The following is an 18,415-nucleotide window of genomic DNA, read 5'->3' as shown; positions in this document are numbered from 1 at the left end:
GTAGGGGCTGCGCACGTCACAGCGTCGGGAGGAAGCTCGCTAATGGAGTGAAGGGGCGAGGCGGGATTGACAGCCTCTGTGGCGGCCCGGAGGCGGGACTAGGCGGACGTCCCGGTAACGATTGGGCAGGGTCCTGCGTAAGGGCGCACGCGGCGCTAGAAACAGCGAGCCACTAGATTGGCTGCTTCCGTCTCAAAGGGCATGGGTTTTGCATTCTTGAGGCTGACGATTGGTCTTTCCAAGTGCCGGAAGGGACAGGCATGTGATCTGGTAACAAAATCTGGTATTGATGCGCTGCGAGACAAAACGTCCGCTTCCCGGGCCCGAGCGGCGGGTACTTGTGGTGTACCCGTGGTCTCTTGCCTGACCCCGGCCATCTGGGGCCACGTCGGGCCCGGACCCCGGAAGACCCGGCTTCCGGCCGCACCGCCCTGGCGGGCGTCATGGGGCACGGAGAGCTCTGGGCGGTGGCCAAGGGAGAAGGGACCGGGGCCTTGGGGCGGTCGCTCGGGGAGGGCTCTGGCCGCGCAGCCCCGCTCCCGCGCGGTGAAGCTTCCTTTGCCGTCCAAGGGAACAGCCCTCGGGCGGGTCGCGGTCGCGGCTCGAGAGCGCCTGGGCCTCCCGCTTTGAGAGCCTGAGCCGCGTGAGGAGCCAAGCGCCCGCGAGCAGCAGCCCCTGCCTTGCCGGTTCCGCAAGACGCGAAAAAGGTAGATGAGAACTGGTTTTGTTTGCAGCTAAAATTTATCAGGTCTCTGATTCAAAGTATGGCTCCTGTTCTAAGTGCACCTGTGTTCTCATCCAGAACTAAACCAAAAAATCCAGGAGAACAAAATCGGTGCTCCTTTGAGTGTCTTTTTTTCTTTTTATTTATTTTTATTTTTTATTTTTTTATTTAAAAAAAAAAAAAACGGGGTTTCACCATGTTGGTCAGGCTGGTCTCGAACTCCCGACCTCAGGTGATCTGCCCGCCTTGGCCTCCAAAGTGCTTGGATTATAGGCATGAGCCACCACGCCTGGCCCGAGTCTCTTTTTTTAATTTTGCATCTTACTGAAGTCTAAGACAGCTGGTAAGCAAAATATTTACAGGCCTCAAATTAACGAAATAATGGAATTTCGAAGTCCTGAGCAGATAGAGGGTGAAGATGGTCTTTCCCCTTGGGCAACACGCAGTATGGTCCAGTGACCTTCAGTTGTTAAACCGCCCATATTCAAATCCCAGCCTTACTAGTGAGTGGCAGTCACCCTGGAGGCTTTGCCTCTCAGATCTTCAGTTTCTTGATGGGTAAAATGGGAACTACAAGTAGCACGTCTTTTTTTTTTTTTCTCTCTCTCTTTGAGTCAGGGTCTCACTCAATCGCCCATGCTGGAGTGCACTGCTGACTGCATCTTCTGCTTCCTGGGCTCAGAGGATCCTCCCGACTGAGCCTACTGAATAGCTGGGACCACAGGCAGGCACCACACCCGGCTAATTTTTAAAATTTTCGTAGAGAAAGGATCTTGCTGTGTTGCCCAGGCTGGTGTCAAAATCCTGGACTCAACCCTCCCTCCTGAGCTTCCCAAACTGCTGGGTTTATAGACCTGAGCCACAGCGCCCGCCCGTAACACCTATTTCAGACTCATAGGGAAGATTAAGTGAAGGGGCTGTAGCACAGTGCTTGGCACACACAGGAGCTCTGTGGAAGCACTAGCTATGCTGTAACTGGACTTTTAGTCTCCTGTAGGCAGCCGGATATTGGTCTCCGCCCCCAACTACTCGTGGCAGGCATTGGATGAGGGTGAACACCTGATAAAAACAGCTGGTGTGGTGCAGGACGCAGTGGCTCACTCCTGTAATCACAGCACTTTGGGACCCCGAGGCGGGCGGATCACAAGGTCAGGACTTTGAGACCAGCCTGACCAACATGCTGAAAACGCGCCTCTACTGAAAATACAAAAAAATTAGCCAAGCTTTGCAGCACGTGCCTGTCTGTAATCCCAACTACTCAGGAGGCTGAGGCAGGAGAATCATTTGAACCCAGGAGGTGGACGGTTGCAATGAGCCAAGATCGCGTCACTACACACCGGTCTGGGCAACAGAGCAAGACTCCGTCTCAAAAAAAAAACAAAAGCATAGCCATATATGGGCTGATCAGCGTTCATCAATAGGTGATCAAGGGTTTCCATATTTGCCTCACTGGAAGAAATATCTGGTAAAATCGACAAAATTCAGAGTCCTGGAACCCATCATCACCTGTTGAATTAATCTAGATGAGGGGGGACTAGAAATTGGTATTTTTTTATTTTGGTCCCTTGCATTACTCATCATTGGGAAAATTTGAAAAACATCAACCTGAGCAGTCAAGCTAACACTCAGTAATTTTTTTCCACCTGAGACTGAGGGGTGTGGTATTCACAGGAGCTGGCAGTGCAGTCCAGCTTCAAGTGATCCTCCCACCTGAGTAGCTGAGATTACAGGTGAGTACCACCATGCTCAACTATCAAGGAAATTTTAAGTATGAAATATTAATATGAATAAGCAGGCAGTTGGCCTTGGAAACAGAATCTGAAACTACGCTAAGGTAAAAGCAAACAGAATTTCAACAGAAGCAGAACATGTAAGCAAAAACTGTATGGTAGAGAAAAATGCAGATTAAAGGGAAAGAAGCCAGGTGATGCATTAATTAGAAGATCTTTGAGGCTGGGTGAGGTGGCTCATGCCTAAATCCCAGGACTTTGGGAGGCTGAGGCAGGCGGATCACCTGAGGTCAGGAGTTTCAGACCAGCCTGGCCAACACGGTAAAACCCCGTCTTTCCTAAAAATACAGAAATTAGTTGGGCATGGTGATGGGCACATGTAATCCCAGCAACCGGGGAGGCTGAGTCAGGAAAATCACTTGAACCCGGGAGGCAGAGGCTGCAGTAAGCTGAGATCGCACCACCGCACTCCAGCGAGGGCAAGAGAGCGAGACTCCATCTCAAAAAAAAAAAAAAAAAAAGGCCAGGCGCGGTGGCTCAAGCCTGTAATCCCAGCACTTTGGGAGGCCAGGGCGGGTGGATCACGAGGTCAAGAGATCGAGACCATCCTGGTCAACATGGTGAAACCCCGTCTCTACTAAAAATACAAAAAATCAGCTGGGCATGGTGGTGCATGCCTGTAATCCCAGCTACTCAGGAGGCTGAGGCAGGAGAATTGCCTGAACCCAGGAGGCGGAGGTTGCGGTGAGCCGAGATCGCACCATTGCACTCCAGCCTGGGTAACGAGTGAAACTCCGCCTCAAAAAAAAAAAAAAAAAAAGAGTTGGGATTTTATCCTAAGGGAAAAGGTAAGGCATCAGAGGGTTGTGGGAAGGTGGGAGATGGTCTAACCTGCATGAAAGGATAGCTGTGAGATGATGAACGCACAGAGACAGGTGCAGATGGAGTAGAGACAGCTGGACTGAAGATAGTCGGCAAGGTTTTATGGGCAGTAAAAGAAGGGTTCAGGGTGAGGTTAGCATTGCCTGGAAGAGAGCCTTAAGGAAAGGGCCAGTTTGGGTGGAAAAAAAGAGTTTACTTTTTATTTTTATTTATTTATTTTTTACCTTGAGGCTTTTTTTGTTTTTTTAAAGATGAGGTTTCACCATGTTGGTCAGGCTGGTCTTGAACTCCCAACCTCAGGTGATCCACCCACCTTGGCCTCCAAAGTGCAAGGCTTTTTGAAGAGTTTAGTTTTGTGCACTTAAAGTCTGAGATGTTCTTTGGTCCTACTGCGTGGATGATGGGTACAGGGCACCAGGGACGCAGCCACAGAAAGCGGAGAGGCAGCAAGATGGAAGCAGGAGGAGGGAGGTCGTCGGGGTTCAGCAGTGCTGCTTGGTCTGTAGCAGCGGGAGACCAGTGAAGGTTTCCAACAAGAGGCCTCAAGATCAAATTCCTATTTTATGACATTGCCCTCGAAACAGCCTGAAGGGAGAGGCCAGGTGGGAAGCTGTTGCAGTAGTTTGAGTAGAAACATAGCAACGGGAGGATACAGAGAGGTGGGAAGGGAGGGGAACAGGGGGTGGGGGGGGGAGGTGCAGGTGCTGGAGAGCCAGCATTACCACATCCTCCAAACTGGAAATTAAATTTTTTGTGAGATTTCACTAAGGACAGTTAATTTTTTTTTTTTTTTTGAGACAGAGTCTCGCTCTGTTGCCAGGCACCAGGCTGGAGTGCAGTGGTGCGATCTCAGCTCACTGCAGTCTCCACCTCCTGGGTTCAAGCAGTTCTGCCTCAGCCTCCCAAGTAGCTGGGACTACAGGTGCATGCACCATGCACAGCTAATTTTTGTATTTTAGTAGAGACGTGGTTTCACCATGTTGGCCAGGATGGTCTCCATCTCTTGACCTCATGATCCACCCACCTTGGCCTCCCAAAGTGCTGAGATTACAGGGGTGAGCCACCGCACCTGGCTCCACTGCTGTTTTGTGTAGCCAAACACTCAGGCACTGCCTCTGCCAGATGCTGTCCTAGATCTGGCACACCCATGGAAAAGAGCCTACCACCAGGCAGTGCTGGACAACCGCCCTTCTGGGAAGTGATGTGCAGACTTCATTTTGCCTCTAAACAAAGGCTTTCAAGGCTGCTCCACAGTCCTCGTGACACCCCACTCGCAGCTGTGGACTGGGCCAGCGAATGACCTGGCCTGTAGGGTCCAGCCCTACAGGGTTCTGTGAGCCCTTCTCTGCTGGTGCGGAGATGAGAAATTGTAGAAATAAAAGGCACAAGACACAGAGATCAAGAACAGAAAGTTTGGGCCCGGGGTCCACTGCTACCCAGATCTCAGAGACCCGCAGTAGCCCCAAATGCTGGACGCTCTCACTTTTATAGAGTTGCAAATCTGGGGGCACGGAAGGTAGGGTGTGGTCTTGGAGGTAGGTGACTGGGGGTGGGGTAAAAAAAGGGTGTGGCATGCAGGTGGGGGCGCAGGAATATCTGGCACCCAAAGTGAAGTAAGGAGCATAATGCATCAGCACTTTTTCCATACTTATAAAGAACTCAAATATTAATATTTATGTTACTATTACTGATTATCATTTCTAAGAAAAAAGGAACCAGGTGCAGAAGCAGAACATGAGAGTAGACCTGGAACGTGAGCACTGAAGCACAGCATCACCAAGAGACAGTTAAGCCCCTGGATGTTTGTGGGTGTCCCTGACAGCCGTCAGGCCTACCACAAGAGCTTGAGAAGCGGAGTTTTCTTCTAACTCCTCCGGGGAAGGAGATGTCTCAGCGATTTTGGACATCTCCTTCCCTGGCTGGCTAAACGGTGGGCGCTTTCCCAGCGCTGGTGCCACTGCACCCTTATGCAGAAGTGACAGGGCTTAGAGCACCTTGCCTTAGTGTCATTCATTTCATAGTGTCACCCCAGGTTCACACTTCTAACCTGAGAGGTATTAGCATAGGAATTAAGATCACCTATGAAGGCCGGGTGCGGTGGCTCAAGCTTGTAATCCCAGCACTTTGGGAGGCCAGGGCGGGTGGATCACGAGGTCGAGAGATCGAGACCATCCTGGTCAACATGGTGAAACCCCGTCTCCACTAAAAATACAAAAAATTAGCTGGGCATGGTGGCACGTGCCTGTAATCCCAGCTACTCAGGAGGCTGAGGCAGGAGAATTGCCTGAACCCAGGAGGCGGAGGTTGCGGTGAGCCGAGATCGTCCCATTGCACTCCAGCCTGGGTAACGAGCGAAACTCCGCCTCAAAAAAAAGAAAAAAAAAAAAAAGATCACCTATGAATAACTAAGATCACATATGAATATATGTGACCTAGTAACTACTACTACAGTTAATTTCTAGTTACTTTCTTCTTCATTATTTATATGGAAATAGGCTGAGGCTTTTGGCTCCTGCCTCGGCGCTTATGAGGTATTTTCCCTACACTGGCCCACCAGCAACTGCATGCACAGTGGGACCCTCTGCCCTTTCCTTGCAGATGGCCCAGAGGTCACCCTGAGGAGAGGCAGCGCAGCCTTTCTGCTTCCTCTTCGCAAGTGGCAGAAATGGGTGGAGTAGGCTCACCCCTGGCCTTTCCCTTCTGCCTCCTGCCCCTGGCCCTGTGGTGAAAACTGATAGCTCAGTGTGAGTCCAACAGGCCTGGCCCCAGCCCTGTGGTCAGCCCCAGCTCACCAGTATTGCTAGCATTAGAATCTAGAACCCAAGCTCATTTCACAATAAACTGTGATATGTCTTGCTTCCCAGTTACTGTAACTCTGAGGTATCCCCTTCGAAATCTCAAGGGCATGAGGAGCTGTGGGATTAAACATGATTTAGATATTCTTGGAGCCCCTGACTTCAGTACCACTAAAACTACCCCACAATTTGTTTTTGTTTTTTTTGAGACATAGTCTTGCTCTGTCGCCAGGCTAGAGTGCAGTGTCAGAATCTCGGCTCACTGCCTCCCGGGTTCAAGCAATTCTCCAGCCTCAGCCTCCCAAGTAGCTGGAACGACAGGTGCCTCCCACCACACCTGGCTAATTTTTTGTATTTTTAGTGGAGACAGGGTTTCACCATGTTAGCCAGGATAGTCTCAATCTCCTGACCTAGAGATCCACCTGCCTGGCCCTCCCAAAGTGCTGGGATTACAGGCATGAGTCACTGCACCCCGTCTGTTTCTTTCTTTTTACTTTTTTTAGAGGGTTTCACCAGGTTGGCCAGGCTGGTCTTGGACTCCTGACTTCAGGTGACCCACCCACCTCAGCCTCCCAAAGTATAGGAGTGAGCCACTGCGCCTGCCCTATTTTTTATTTTGTTTTTTATTTTTTTGAAACAGTCTTGCTCTGTGGTCTGGACCACAGAGTGGAGTGCAGTGGCGCAATCTCGGCTCACTGCAACCTCCACCTCCTGGGTTCAAGCAATTCTCCTGCCTCAGGTGCCCAACTACAGGCGCCTGCCACCATGCCTGGTTGTATTTTCAGTAGTGACAAGGTTTCACCATATTGGTCAGGCTGGTCTCGAACTCCTGACCTCGGCCTCCCGAAGTGCTGGGGTGACAGGTGTGAGCCACTGCGCCTGGCCAATTTTTAAAACTCTAAACCGCATACTTCGTCTGTAGCCCTATCAATTGCAGTGTCTATTGTCAAATGCTATTTGTATTCTATTTTCTCCCCAATTTTCATTGTGGTAAAGTATATATAACATGAAACTTACTTTTATTTTTACCTTTTCTTTTAGAGACAGGGTCTCACTCTGTCCCCCATGATGGAGTGCGGTAGTGTGACCAAGACTCACTGTAACCTTAAGTTCCTGTGCTCAAGGGATCCTCCCACCTCAGCCTCCTGAGTAACTGGGACCACAGGTATGAGCCACCAAACCTAGTTAATATAAAAAAACCTTTTTTGCCGAGGCTGATCTGGAACTCCTGGCCTGAAGCAGTTCCCCAGCCTTGGCCTCCCGTAATGTTGGCCTCACAGACATGAGTCACCATGGCCAGCCTCAATATCATACTGTAAACCTGAAATATATATAAAATGTACTGGAAAAAAGTAAAAAGCTAGACTTTTTTTTTTTTTTTTTTTTGAGACGGAGTTTCGCTCTTGTTACCCAGGCTGGAGTGCAATGGCGCGATCTCGGCTCACCGCAACCTCCGCCTCCTGGTTTCAGGCAGTTCTCCTGCCTCAGCCTCCTGAGTAGCTGGGATTACAGGCACGCACTACCATGCCCAGCTAATTTTTTGTATTTTTAGTAGATATGGGGTTTTACCATGTTGACCAGGATGGTCTCGATCTCTTGACCTTGTGATCCACCCGCCTCGGCCTCCCAAAGTGCTGGGATTACAGGCTTGAGCCACCGCGCCCAGCCTAGACTTTTTTTTTTTTTTTTTCCTCCCGGAGTCAAGCGAACCCAGTAATCTCAGTACTTTGGGAGGCCAAGGCAGGCAGATCACCTGAGGTCAGGTGTTCGAGACCAGCCTAACCAACATGGACTGCAGCTGGATTATAAGTATGCAATTTGTGATATATTGAGAAAAAAACACATCATATATTTAGATTTTAAAATGACATCAAAACTGATAAGGCTATAATTAGGCAATAAAAATAAATAAAAGAGGCTGGACAAAATGGCTCACGCCTGTAAATCCAGCACTTTGGGAGGTGGGCAGATCACCTGAGGTTGGGAGTTCAAGACCAGCCTGACCAACATGTAGAAATCCTGTCTCTACTAAAAATACAAAAAATTAGCCAAGCTCGGGCCGGGCGCAGTGGCTCAAGCCTGTAATCCCAGCACTTTGGGAGGCCGAGGCGGGTGGATCACGAGGTCAAGAGATCGAGACCATCCTGGTCAACATGGTGAAACCCAATCTCTACTAAAAATACAAGAAATTAGCTGGGCATGGTGGCACATGCCTGTAATCCCAGCTACTCAGGAGGCTGAGGCAGGAGAATTGCCTGAACCCGGGAGGCAGAGGTTGTGGGGAGCCAAGATCGCGCCATTGCACTCCAGCCTGGGCAACAAGAACAAAACTCTGTCTTTAAATAAATAAATAAATAAATGGCTTTAAATAAATAAGTCAATAAATGGTACAGGCTGGGCATGGTAGCTTATGCCTATGATCCTAATACTTTGGGAGACTGAGGCTGAAGAGTTGACTGAACCCAGGGAAGGTTGGGAGTAGGAGAAAGTGAAAGTCCCTGGGCGCTTTGGCTCACCCCTGTTAACCCAGCACTTTGGGAGGCCAAGGTGGGCAGATCACCTGAGGTCAGGAGTTCAAGACCAGCCTGGCCAACATGGCGAAACTCAGGAAATGGTGGTTGCAGTGAGCCAAGATCACGCCACTGCTGAGACTCTGTCTCAAAGAAAAAAAAAAGAAAAAGATTTCCTAAGACTTTTTCCTAGTAAGGCTGTCATAATATTGCATAACGTGTTTTATGTAATGAATTTCAGCCTGCACAAAGCAGGGACTTAGCTGGGAAGATTAATCGTGCACTCATTCAGGAAAGGTTGGAGTGCCTGCTGTTCCAAGTGCTGCTGCAGTAGCAGGGAGGAAACAGCGGCATCTCAAACACCATCCCAGCAAGGACTCCAGTGTCTCTCTTGTGGATGCGTGACTCGCACATGATGTACCAGAAACTCCTGTGCGTGGTTGTAATCCAGCACGTGACACAATACCGTCTCCAGCTGCTCCTTTGATTTGGAAAGCAGCCTAAGATGTACTGGCCATGGAGCCTCTGTCCATCCCTGGAATTGAGTTGAGTGATGTGGTCAAAGCCATGGTGACAGCCATGCCCCGGCTGTGCCAGTGATGGGAATAACTGCAATGCTTAAACTACAGGGCAGCAAATTCAGAACTTCTTCCTAGTGCTGGATTCAGGAAAGGTTTGATAGCACATTCCTCGAATCCTCAATAATACTTCAGGTGTCTTAGCTAGAGAGGAGCTTGCAAGGGATTGGTTTTTTTTAGATGGAGTCTCCCTCTGTTGGCCAGGCTGGAGTGCAGTGGCGTGATGTCAGCTCTCAGCAACCTCCGCTTCCTGGTTCCAGTGATTCCCCTGCCTCAGCCTCCTGAGTAGCCGGGACTGCAGGCACGCACCAGCACGCCCGGCTAATTTTTGTACTTGTAGTAGAGACAGAGTTTCGCCCTGTTGGCCAGGCTGGTCTTGAACTCCTGACCTCAGGTGATCCATCCATCTTGGCCTCCCAAAGTGCTGGGATCACACGCATCAGCCACTGTGCCTGGCTGCAAGGAATCATCTTAAATCTCATATGAAAAGTCCCTTTTAAAATGTGTAAACTCACAGGTATCTTTGGAAAAACAGTTATTTGGTTTTTTTAAAACAGGGTCTTTTTCACCTAGGCTGGAGTGCAGTAGCAAAATCAAGGCTCACTACAGCCTTGACCCCCTCAGGCTCAAGCAGTCCTCCCACCTCAGCCTCCAGAGTAGCTGGGACTAGAGATACACGCCAGCACCCCCTGTTATTTTATTTATTTATTTATTTTTGTAGAGACAGGGTCTTACCATGTTTCCCAGGCTGGTCTTGAACTCCTGGGCTCAAGCAGTCGTTCTGCCTTTGCCTCCCAAATTGCTGGGTTAACAGGCATGAGCCACTGCGAGCAGTCAGAAGGTAGTGTTAATAACACTTCCAGGGGACTCCATATTTGGGCCCCCTTCCACAAATAAGTGGAAGCTGTTTTTCTCTATCCTGGATTTCCCCTCTGGGGTCCCGTTCCACACTCTCATGGAAGCCTGTCTTCCCCTCCTAAACTCCATCTCTCTCGCTATTCCCTTCCACTCAGTGTGGAAGCTGCTTTCCTCTCCTGGATTCCATCTTTCTGGATTCTCTCAGCGTGAGAAGAGCTTTCCTTCTCTGGTTTTCCCCCTCTGGCAACTCTTCTCACTCAGTGTGAGAGCAGCTTTTCTTTCACTCGGTGTGAGAGTTAGCTGTTTGTCTCTCCTTCTCCTTTTTCTCTCTCTAAATAACTCACTTTTTTTTTTTTTTTTTTTTTGAGGCGGAGTTTCGCTCTTGTTACCCAGGCTGGAGTGCAATGGCGCGATCTCGGCTCACCGCAACCTCCGCCTCCTGGGTTCAGGCAATTCTCCTGCCTCAGCCTCCTGAGTAGCTGGGATTACAGGCACGCGCCACCATGCCCAGCTAATTTTTTTTTTTTTTTTTTGAGACGGAGTTTCGCTCTTGTTACCCAGGCTGGAGTGCAGTGGCGCGGTCTCGGCTCACCACAAGCTCCGCCTCCTGGGTTCAGGCAATTCTCCTGCCTCAGCCTCCTGAGTAGCTGAGATTACAGGCACGTGCCACCATGCCCAGCTAATTTTTTGTATTTTTAGTAGAGACGGGGTTTCACCATGTTGACCAGGATGGTCTTGATCTCTTGACCTCGTGATCCACCCGCCTCGGCCTCTCAAAGTGCTGGGATTACAGGCATGAGCCACCGAGCCCGGCCGATGACTCACTTTTTACAAAAAATAAATAAATAAAACACTTCCAGGAATTTAGCTAAGTTTAGAAGGTAGTGTTTCTTTTTTTTTCTTTTTTTTTTTTTTTTTTAAAAAAAGACAGGGTTGGCTGGGCGCGGTGGCTCACGCCTGTAATCCCAGCACTTTGGGAGGCCGAGGTGGGTGGATCACGAGGTCAAGAGATTGAGACCATCCTGGTCAACATGGTGAAACCCCGTCTCTACTAAAAATACAAAAAATTAGCTGGGCATGGTGGCGCGTGCCTGTAATCCCAGCTACTCAGGAGGCTGAGACAGGAGAATTGCCTGAACCCAGGAGGCGGAGGTTGCGGTGAGCCGAGACCGCGCCACTGCACTCTAGCCTGGGTAACGAGAGCGAAACTCTGTCTCAAAAAAATAAATAAATAAAAATTAAAAATAAATAAAAAGACAGGGTTTCACCGTGTTAGTCAGGCTGGTCTTGAACTCCCAACCTCAGGTAATCCACCCGCCTTGGCCTCCAAAGTGCTGGGATTACAGGCGTGAGCCACCACGCCCAGCAAGTAGGTAATGTTTCAAATGTTTCATACATGAAGAAGCAAGGAGCTACGTTCGGAGGCGAGGGAGAACTGTTTGAGGCCAGGAGTTGAGACTAGCACTGGCAACACAGCAAGACCTCAACTCTACCAAGATTAAAACATTAGGCATCTGTGAGGCCTCCTTGAGCCCAGGAGGACAAGACTGCAGCGAGCCATCATCATGCCACTGCCCTCCAGCCTGGGAACAGAGCAAGACCCCGTCTCAGGAAAAGAACACAACACAAGGACCGCGTAGGTGCCTAGCATCATATGAATTAATACATTTTGTTACTGAAACCCAGTTTTACTTTGCAACTTTAAATTTTTTTTTTTTTTTTTTTTTTTTTTGACATCCCAACTTGGGAAACTCCATGCTTGCCAACTGCAGCAGATGCAGTGACTCACTCAGAAGCAACTTTAAATTTTTTTTCAGAAAATTAAAGAATAGATTTTGTATGAGTTAAATATAGAAGTGCTACTGGCTGTTTAATTACTGTCAGTCATTCCCCTGTGATCTCCACGCTGCAGGGACGCCAGCTCTTCTGGGCCCCCCGGGAGCAACAGTGTCATCCTAGCCACTTCGTCCTAGACAAGCGCTTCGGTTCTTCCCTTCACCAGTCAAGTGTTGAAAACATATTCTATGGAGTCTGTTCTGTTTACAAAACTGTAAGTTCATATGGGACTGCCTCAGGGCTGAAGTAAACTATCAAGCTAAATAAAACATAAAACAGCAGGGACAAAAAGAAAAAAAAGGCGGGGCGTGATGGCTCACACTTGTAATCCAAGCACTTTGGAGGCCAAGGCAGGCAGATCACCTGAGGTCGGGGCTTCAAGACCAGCCTGACTAACATACTGAAACCCTGTCTCTCTCTTTTTTTTTTTTTTTTTTTTTTGAGACAGAGTTTCACTCGTTACCCAGGCTGGAGTGCAATGGCGCCATCTCTGCTCACTGCAACCTCCGCCTCCCAGGTTCAAGCAATTCTCCTGCCTCAGCCTCCTGAATACCTGGGATTATAGGCACGCACCACCATTCCCAGCTAATTTTTGTATTTTTAGTAGAGACAGGGTTTCACTATGTTGACCAGGATGGTCTCGATCTCTCGACCTCGTGATCCACCCGCCTCGGCCTCCCAAAGTGCTGGGATTACAGGCGTGAGCCACCGCGCTCGGCCCTAACCCTGTCTTTAAAAAAAAAAAAATTAGCCAGGTACCGTGGCTCACGCCTGTAATCTAAGCACTTTGAAGGCCAAGGCGGGCAAATCACCTGAGGTTGGGAGTTCAAGACCAGCCTGACCAACATGGTGAAACCCTGTCTTTAAAAAAATAAAAAATAGGCCGGGCGCGGTGGCTCAAGCCTGTAATCCCAGCACTTTGGGAGGCCGAGGCGGGTGGATCACGAGGTCGAAAGATCGAGACCATCCTGGTCAACGTGGTGAAACCCCGTCTCTACTAAAAATACAAAAAAACTAGCTGGGCATGGTGGTGCATGCCTGTAATCCCAGCTACTTAGGAGGCTGAGGCAGGAGAATTGCCTGAGCCCAGGAGGCGGAGGTTGCGGTGAGCCGAGATCGCGCCATTGCACTCCAGCCTGGGTAACAAGAGCGAAACTCCGTCTCAAAAAAATAAATAAATAAAAAATAAAAAAATAAAAAATAGCCGGACGTGGTGGCTCAAGCCTGTAATCCCAGCACTTTGGGAAGCCGAGGCGGGTGGATCACGAGGTCGAGAGATTGAGACCATCCTGGTCAACATGGTGAAACCCCGTCTCTACTAAAAATACAAAAAATTAGCTGGGCATGGTGGTGCGTGCCTGTAATCCCACCAGCTACTCAAATGCCTGAACCCAGGAGGCAGAGGTTGCGGTGAGCCGAGATTGCGCCATTGCACTCCAGCCTGGGTAACGAGCGAAACTCCGTCTCAAAAAAAAAATAAAAATAAAATAAATAAATAAATAAAAAATAGGCCGGGCGCGGTGGCTCAAGCCTTCCCAGCACTTTGGGAGGCCGAGGCGGGTGGATCACGAGGTCGAGAGATCGAGACCATCCTGGTCAACATGGTGAAACCCCGTCTCTACTAAAAATACAAAAAATTAGCTGGGCATGTTGGCACGTGCCTGTAATCCCAGCTACTCAGGAGGCTGAGGCAGGAGAATTGCTTGAACCCAGGAGGCAGAAGTTGCAGTGAGCCGAGATGGCGCCATTGCACTCCAGCCTGGGTAACGAGCGAAACTCCGTCTCAAAAAAAAATAAAAAATAAAAATAAAATAAACAGCAGGGACAGGGATGGTAAAACCCGAATGGCATGCTTTGGTTCCAGGCATATCTAAACTCAAAGTACCCTTCTAATCTCCAAGTAATCTTGAACTTAACCTGATCAGCCCTTGTGGCCCCCAGCCAGAGCTCACTGAGCCTCAGAAGCCAGAAACGCATTCTAGGAGCACCCAGGAAACTCCCAGTGCCAGCCAGAGTCCACTTGTGTGGTTCTGTTTGTCCACGGATTCCTGAGAGGGGGCCTTAGGTGGGCCGGCTGGGGTTGAGATTTTATGTAGAAATGATCACCTACCTGTTCCTTGTCAAACCAGCCCTTTAAATTAACAATGAAAATAAAGCACTACTCCTGCTCCACATCCACACTGAGCGTGGTGTCTGCTGCCCTGTTCTGGCATTTCAGAGGCTGGAGACTCACCCTCATCCCTCTCAGCAGCTGGGCCACCAGGAGCCACACGCTGGCCCCTGCTGGCTTGTCCCTTCCTGGGGCTGCAGATCAGAGAAAGCAGCCAGAGTGAGCACCAAGACACCCAGCCTTTACTGGAGCCTCTTGGAGAACCAGCCCCCCGCCTCCATCCTGCTGGGGTACTGACCTTCTGGCATAGCTGCAAAAGCCTCTTCTCTCCTCCCTGGCCTCACATTCTCACCTCTGGCCTCTCTAGAGTCCATCCTCCTCCCAGCAGCCAAAGTAATGCTTTTCCCACAGACCTTATTAGTCCTCAGCAGCACTTACCCACGGACTCTCCAGCACTCCCTGGTCTGTGCCCCCTCCCCTGCTACCTGCCCCTCCCAGCTGGCCACACTGACTGGGCTGGCCAGGCCTCTCTTGGCAGCCTCTCCTATCCTGAGGAGATGCACTTCCTTTTGCTCCTGCACCTGATCTTAGTGACGGCTCTGAAGTCCCTTTCTAAGATAATCATTTGGCCGGGTGCAGTGGCTTATGCCTGTGATCCCAGCACTGGAAAGCTGAGGTGGGAGGATCACCTGAGCCCAGGACTTCAAGACCAGCCTTGGCAAAATAAGAGATGCCATCTCTACAAAAAATTTAAAAATTAGCAGGTGAAGTCCTCTTTTCTGTGAAGTTTGCCCTGCCTGTGGCATCGCAGACTCTGTCCAAAGCCTCCTGTTGTCCTGCTCACCATGTGCTTTGTTTGCTGGGCTTTTGTTCTGTCAATAGAATGGAAGGTCACTGAGGACGGGCATTGCTGTTTTCTAGGACACTGCCCCATGTTGTGTGGTTGCTCAACAAGTATCTGTTACAGGCATTCCCTGCTACAGTACAGAAAATATCTTTCATTTCCAGTCCTTTCATTCTCTGCAACCACAAACCTCTCATCCAGAAAACCTTTTTTTTTTTTTTTTTTGAGATAGAGTTTCGTTCTTGTTGCCCAGGCTAGAGTGCAGTGCTGCGATCTCAGTTCACACAACCTCCACCTCCCAGGTTCAAGCGATTCTCCAGCCCCAGCCTCCCGAGTATCTGGGATTACAGGTGCACATCACCATTCCTGGCTTTTTTGTTTGTATTTTTGTTTGTTTGTTTGTTTGAGATGGAGTTTCGCTCTTGTTACCCAGGCTGGAGTGCAATGGCGCGATCTCGGCTCACCGCAACCTCCGCCTCCTAGGTTCAAGCAATTCTCCTGCCTCAGCCTCCTGACTAGCTGGGATTACAGGCATGTGCCACCATGCCCAGCTAATTTTTTGTATTTTTAGTAGAGACGGGGTTTCACCATGTTGACCAGGATGGTCTCGATCTTTCGACCTCGTGATCCACCCGCCTCGGCCTCCCAAAGTGCTGGGATTACAGGCTTGAGCCACCGCGCCCGGCCTGTTTGTATTTTTTTTTAGTAGTGATGGGTTTCACCATGTTGGCCAGGCTGGCCTTGATCTCCTGACCTCAAGTGAACATGCTGGGATTACAGGTCGGAGCCACAGAGGCTAGCCAAGTAGTTTCTTTTAGCTGTTGGCAGAAAAGGCTGGGATGTGTCACTGGTGACTGAGCCTCTTCCCTGTTAGCTGTGGCCATCAAAATTCCAGTGTGGTTCATGGGTTCATGGGAACTCCAAGCAGCAGATCCGCTACTGATGTGCTGAGAACCTACGATGGTCAGAGGCCACTGGGTTCCAGGACAAGCCAGTGATAACCTGTCATCTAATGACAAGGCCTGATGGCATGAGACCGCCATCCTTAAGGGAACCTCCAGGTTCTGTCCAGCAGGCATTGGGGGCAGTGCTGCAGACTGTGGCTGGCTGGGAATGATGTGAAGACACAACCCATCTGATGACTGGCTGTGTCCCAGAGACAAGCAAACAGAGCATCCTGTTGGCTGCATGGCGCGTTCAGCTCAAAACTGGGAGACCAGCCACAGACCAGCAAACCCTTTCTTGCTTCAAATATCCTATCATTCCCCTAACAAATACTCCCTGGGACCAGAGACATCTCAAACTAGTTACTTTTAGGAATAAGCTATAAATTGGATGCCCAGAGGTGATCCTTTTTTCCTAGTAGCTGAACCCATATGAAGCTTCTGAACCCTTGCCAGAGATGTTGAGGAAGGTCCCCAGGCCTCTGGCCAGTGCAAGCAGCCCAGCAGCTAATGGACGTCGACAGACCAGCAGCCGACTTGAATTTGCATAGTAAAAAGGGGACTGGTTCATGACTAGGACATGAAAGCGAGCACACCCCTTCAAGGGACCAGATCTAGGGACACAGCCTGGCTGAGGGACATGCATCTCCCACCTTCTTTGCACTCGGTGGGCCTGGCCTCCTTCAGCCACAGCTAGCTTCCTCACCACGGTGGAAAGATGCTAACAGCTCTCTTCACAGTTCACACTTGAGCTCCAGGACCCAAAAGGCAAAGTCTCTTCTCCAAATACAGATGGAGAGGAAGGACTTAACAGATTTGACTTTCTGTTCCTGAGCTGATGAAGGCTGAGCCTGGGCCTGGTCCACATGATAAGGAGCCACGAGGAGCTAACTGGATGGGTCTTGCTGAGCAGATCTCAATATAATTATCAAAATGGTCAGCAGCCATGCTGGCCCTCCATGATCTCTGTCTCCCGACATTCACATCCCCAGCCAGTCTCTCCCATGTTGTACAAGGGTGGGTTTTGGTGACCAATTACGTGCAGCAGAAGTGACGGTCAATTCCAGGATGTGATAAGAAAAAGCCGTCGCTCCTGCCCTCTGGTCAGCAGCTCTGGGGAAGCCACAAGGTCAGGCGAGCCCTAGGAAGGGCCCATGTGATGAGGAGCTGAGGTCTTCTGGCAACAGCTATGTGAGTGCTCCCCTCTGGACAAAGGTCCTCTAGTGCTTCTGACGACCACAGCCCTGGCCATCAGCAGGACTGCAAGCTTATCCAGTCCAAGAGACTAAACTGACCAGTCCAGCCAATCCCAGATTCCTGCCCCTCAGAAACAGTGAGATAACAATTTGCTTTAACTTGCCAGATCGCCAAATTTGGAATGCACTGCCCAGGGCTGTGAGAGTTCCCATCATGTGAAGAGGACGCAGACTTTGTCCCGTCCAAGTCCTTAAACACCTGTCCAAAGCCCTACACCCAAAAGTCTAAAGAAACACTGAGGAAGCTGGGCAAAATGGCTCACGCCTGTAATCCTAGCACTTTGGGAGGCTGAGGTGGGTGGATCACCTGAGGTCAGGAGTTCAAAACCAGCCTCACCATCATGGTGAAACTCCATCTTTAAAAAAAAAAAAAGAAAGAAAGAAACACTGAGGAATACATGATTAGTTCAGTAGAGGAGCCGCCAGTGCTGAAGCTCTGGTGCACTCATGGGTGCTGCAGTTCACAAGCTCTGGAGACGAGGCTAACTGCAGAAGCAAATGTGCTTAAGAAAAAATATGGGGAGCAGCGGTGGCTCTGGCCAGTTTTCCTGGCGCTTGAGGAGGCCAGGCTATGCGTTCCAGGCCAACCTGGGCAAAATTTAGAACCTCTCATTGATCAAAAAAAAGAAAAAATATGTAAAAATTTACTAGCTGCCAAATTTGGGAAGAAGCAAATATGTAATTATTTGTTAAGATATTAATAAGGGCTGGCCCTGCCCTGGTCCACTGGGGTGTGGGCTCCGGCAGCAAAAAAAATGAGTAAAAAAAATAATAGCCAGGCGCGGTGGCTCAAGCCTGTAATCCCAGCACTTTGGGAGGCCGAGGCGGGTGGATCACGAGGTCAAGAGATCGAGACCATCCTGGTCAACATGGTGAAACCCCGTCTCTACTAAAAATACAAAAAATTAGCTGGGCATGGTGGCGCGTGCCTGTAATCCCAGCTACTCAGGAGGCTGAGGCAGGAGAATTGCCTGAGCCCAGGAGGCGGAGGTTGCGGTGAGCCGAGATCGCGCCATTGCACTCCAGCCTGGGTAACAAGAGCGAAACTCTGTCTCAAAAAAATAATAATAATAAATATTAATAAGGAAGCCTAGATGAGTTTTTTTTTTGCTTTTTTTTTTTTTTTTTGGAGACAGTCTCGGTCTGGTACAGTGGTTCACACCTATAATCCCAGCTACAGGCTGAGGTGGGAGGATCACTTGAACTTGGGACACAGAGGCTGCAGTGAGCCAAGACTGTGCCACTGCACTCCAGCCTGGGCAACAGAGTGAGACCCTGTCTCAAAAAAAAAAAAAAAAAAAAAAAAAAAAAAAAAAAAGACAAGGTCTCACTCATCACTTAGGCTGGA

General features: G+C 49.6%; 1 long non-coding RNA gene across 1 annotated transcript; it reads left to right on the top strand.

The window, feature by feature from the left end:
- Positions 1–187: 187 nt before the first annotated feature.
- LOC141585484 (uncharacterized) lies at positions 188–17,452 on the top strand. The gene is made up of 3 exons (XR_012519038.1): positions 188–1,067; positions 7,173–7,296; positions 11,990–17,452. It is a non-coding gene; the product is annotated as an uncharacterized LOC141585484 (long non-coding RNA).
- The last annotated feature ends 963 nt before the right edge of the window (positions 17,453–18,415 follow it).

Source organism: Saimiri boliviensis, chromosome 1, assembly GCF_048565385.1.
Source record: "Saimiri boliviensis isolate mSaiBol1 chromosome 1, mSaiBol1.pri, whole genome shotgun sequence".
Lineage (NCBI taxonomy): Eukaryota > Metazoa > Chordata > Mammalia > Primates > Cebidae > Saimiri > Saimiri boliviensis.
This window is presented reverse-complemented; position numbering and strand designations above follow the sequence as displayed.